Raw genomic sequence first — 5,000 nt, 5'->3', positions numbered from 1 at the left:
CGGCGCCTTGGCCCGCACTGGGCTTGCAAAAGGCTCGTAATTAGGCGTCGTGTCGTGATGTATGAAATGTCCTGCAGGAGTTACTGCGCCTCTGCACGCGCGAAGGACACGGAGGCTAAAGTGGTCCTCCTATTTCCTTCACGTCTGACGGACAGGATGAAGGATTTTGCGTAGGGATGATGGAGGATGTAAGGGAAATAATACGCTGTGTTAACAGTATCAGCTTCGAGAGAGGGAGAGTTTGAGAAAATGAATAAATATCGCGTCGAAGCTAAAGCAACTGGATTGTTTTTTTGTCTTTGTTTTTTATACTGTTCTCGAGTTTAATGATGCACTTCAATTCATTAACTTCATTAGCTTCCCAAGAAAGTATAATAATCAGATATTTGTTGTGTGCTCTCAAACATTACAGGATACAGGTTTGCCAGTCTTTGAATCAATGCAGTGCGAGCCTCTTTTGTGGTTAGTTGACTCACGATGGTAGTATATGGTGGACTATCTATGAAAAACAAGAGACTAGGAGTCTAAGATAGAATATAGTGGGCGCGTGCTATTGTGTGTGTGTGTGTGTTTGTGTGTGTATGTGTGTGTGTGTGTTTGAGATTATGTATGTACTTGTGTGTTCGTTTGTTTGAGTTTGGGTCTGTGTGTGTGTGTGTGTGTACTTCTGCGTTTGTGTGTATGTGCGTGCGTGTGTTTTGAAATAAGCGCAAACCACCTGAACAAATTATACAGCTACATTTTCGGTTGAGATTAGCTCATAATAAGCCGTGTGATATTTGAATAGTAGCAAGATACAATTACATATTTAGTATGGTAAATATGTAACTATCACAGTCCGGAATGCATTGTACTGAAAATCGTGAAAGTTTTATCATTTCAACATCATGCAAATACAATTCCGGAATGCCTTTAAGAGGAGGCAACACACACCATTCATTTATACACATTTCTCCCTCTTGTTGCCACATCAAGTACCCTAGCTTACTGCAAGGATTATGCAGTTGCAAACCTAAACAAAGTTTATCCGCCTTTGTCCCGCGACCCAACCAGCGTGTTTTATTCAACCACCTTCCCCTCCCAGCCCTCCTTGCTGACTTAATCTGCATTCATCTCTCCCTTTTCTCCGCGACATGACTCAGCACGACCATAATACCGGCCATCTTCGCCCTTACAGCCGGGCTTCTTCACCCTTTCCTGCACTTCACTTCTACATAATGGCGCGCGGCTGTAGTGTGTTTGTGCATACTGTTCCTACATATTTGATGTATATCTGTGTGTATCTGTGCGCGTGCGTGTGTTTGAGAGTGTGTGTGTATGCGTGCGTACGTGTGTATGCATGTATAAATACATATACATAGATATACACACATATATATATATACACATAAAACTTTATACATTTGTTTGTGCACGTTTATATATACATATATTTTTCATATAGAGAAGTGCTTACAAAGAGCAATAGAAACATAATACAAAAACAATAATAAAAAAAAAACAAGGCACATAATTGTCATGGCAAAAAAAAAAGATTTTTTTGGCAAACTAACCATTCAACAGTACTGATGGTTATTCACATGGTAAATAAGATGGTTGCAGTGGTTGTGCCATTGAGTTATGGTTTCATGGTAATTATGTGGAGAGATTCGGCTATGATCAGGTCAAATCTGTTAGGGTGGGAGGTCAAGATTTTGAAATCAGTAGTGTTAAACGGGTGGTTGTGAAGGCGAGAGTGCTCTCTGATTGCTGAGTAAGATGGCTTGCTCAGTGGTAGGCCAGTCCATATGCTCACGGTGTTGCAGTCGTCGTGAGGTTGAACCCGAGCCTGACAGGTAGGACAAGTACAAAGGTAGACCACATTTGAACACTGAAATTAAGAGTTGCATTGTTTCTTTCGTTTTAGAAAATTACCAGTCGAATTGCCATTATAAAAAACAAACCAGTAACTAATTTTGTTTAACGAATTTCTGATTTCAAAACAAAGACTGTCCATATATGGTAATTTTTTATGTTTGATTTCTTTGTTTATTTTGGCAACTACAGATTTGTTTGAAAGCTTCTAAGAAAATTATTGTGTGTGTATATATATGAATACGCATATATATATATATATATATATATATATATATATATATATATATATATATATATATATGTGTGTGTGTGTGTGTGTGTGTGTGTGTGTGTGTGTGTGTGTGTGTGTGTGTGTGTGTGTGTGTGAGTGTGGGTGTGTGTGTGTGGGTGTGTATGCATGTATATACACATATAGATACACACACACACACAGACACACACACACACACACACACACACACACACACACACACACATATATATATATATATATATATATATATATATATATATATATATATATATATATATATATGTATGTATGTATGCATGTATATACATATATAGATATACATATATATATATATATATATATATATATATATATATATATATATATATATATATATATATACATATATACATATATCAAAAAAGGAAAAAAATATACACACACATATATACATATGTGTGTGTGTATGTGTGTGTGATTTTTCTTTCTTTTTTTTTTCTTTTTTGATATATGTATATATGTGCATATGAATTTATGTATATATATATATATATATATATATATATATATATATATATATATATATATATATATATATATATATATACATATATATTTATATATTTATATATACATATATCAAGAAAAGAAAAAGAAAAATCTGTTACAGAATCACGCTGTATCCGCAGTCTGAACGTAGAATAATCTTGTAAAATTGTCCTGCGAGTGAAAGCTGTACGAACTGTTGATTGGCAGAGGAAACATTGAGTGGGAATTCACAAACGAATAATTGTCAGCGATTCTGATTAGGTTCGACGTTGAAATTTACATTACATGCCAAGGTGAAAAAGAAAATCAAATAACTGATTAGCCTGAAGTAGACTGGCATTATGGGGTAATGAGTTGCAAACCAAATTGAACCACGGCAGAAAAAGATCAGAATACTGGATTGATAAAAGAAAGAAATGTTGCACCTCGATTCACATTTTATATTGCCGAATGAGCGGTTGCAGGAAATTAAATGAAAAGACGAGAGGCTACGAGACTGTGTTGGCGCCCGGGAATAAAGCCACAGTTGGCGTGGACTAGAAAAAATGGAATAAAAATACAAAGGCGCAAAATAAGGTTAGAAATCGTAAAAAAAAGGCTGCCGAGAGATATTAGATGAGGCCTTATTATACAGGAAGCTGAAAACGATTGTTGTATTTACTGTATAACATGAAACGTAATAAAGCATAACATCAGGGAAAACATTTATGTAATTGGATGAACTTACATTGATGCCAGAAACATATAAAAAAATATATTGATAAGATGCAGTACCCTGCTTGAGCGAAAATGTGTGTTTAATGCATTACTTTCCCCAGGCATTTAGAAGATCGGCTTGAGGTTTGGCTGGGCCGGCCGGCGCCGGTCCTCCGCCTCTGCCAGAAGCCGACAGAAAAGGCGAGAAGTAGCTCTACTTTGTGGCACAAATATGAAATACATCACCCCTGTGTTTTCGAGCACAAATGTCCTCGCACTTCTTGCTAGAGCATTCTTTGCTATGCAAAATGATCACCTAAATATGAAAAAAATATACGAAATTTATCACATCCCAACGGAATACAGGTTGATTTTATGTGTACATTCAACGCTGGGGAAAGGGCTAAAGTTAAAAGGTCATTAGTGGCTGAAGGAAAAGCCGCAAACGAAAAAGAAGATTTTGCCAATATTCGTGCTTTAACACTATAAAAAGACATTTCCACTGTCGTGCTTTTCTGATAGCTTTTCGTGTGATTTTTTTATTACTAAGGACAGGTAGGAATCACGCACGGACCAGGAACGAGTGAGGACTGGCTATGAATTCATGATGGGGAAGATGATGACCATGACAAGATTTGAGGAAAAAATCTAGCAAAAGAGAATACACAAATGGAAATGCTACAGTGAGGAAAAATATCGGATCAGAGTAGCAGGAAGCAGCTTCGGTAAAGAGTTTCGTGTCAGAAAGACGAACCCTCGAGCCGGGACTTGAAGCGTGGTCAGTGCGCGTGCGGAGGCGCTCACGCATTCCCTTTCCTGTCTACAGCCATCCAATTATCCATTCATCCACCCACCCATCCATCCATCAATCTGCCCACCCACCCTTCCCACCTATCCATCCTTCCTCCCACTCATCCACCAATCCACCCACCCATCCGTCAATCCATCCATCCATCAATCTATCCGCACATCCATCCATCTATCCGCACATCCATCCATCTATCCGCACATCTATCCATCCATCCACCCTTCCCACCCATCCATCAATCCACCCACCCATCCTTCAATCCATCCATCCATCAATCTATCCACCAACCTTTCCCACCCGCACATCCATCCATCCATCCACCCTTCCCACCCATCCATCCATTCATCCATCTATCCGTCCCACTCACTCATCCATCCACTTATCCATCTATCCATCCATCCATCTCTACATGCATATTAGTTAGATACAATCTTATGGTCAAAATAGATAAATAGATATAGATACAGATAAATAAACGAACATAGATATGGATGAACCGTATTCATGTGGAATGAATTTGGTGGAAAGGTATGAATAAGAATGACTTTCTTCACAGTACAAGAGATGTATTTTACCGGTTTCGAATATATCTTATATTCATGTATTTCTGACGAAGATATATTCGAAACCGGTAAAATACGTCTCTTGTATTGTGAAGATATTCGTTATCATTCATACCTTTCCACATAGATATATATATTGATAGAGAGACAGATATAGGTAAAGATGTTGATATAGATATTAGATATAAAAAGATAGATAGATAGATACTCTGACGGCCATTCCATTAAGGTGCTGTCACACTAGCACTTTTTCCGTCATTTTTTTTTTTTTTTATTATTATTATTTTCTGAACTT

The sequence above is a fragment of the Penaeus vannamei genome, chromosome 4, assembly GCF_042767895.1.
Source record: "Penaeus vannamei isolate JL-2024 chromosome 4, ASM4276789v1, whole genome shotgun sequence".
Taxonomy (NCBI): Eukaryota; Metazoa; Arthropoda; class Malacostraca; order Decapoda; family Penaeidae; genus Penaeus; species Penaeus vannamei.
Note: the sequence above shows the minus strand (reverse complement) of the source record.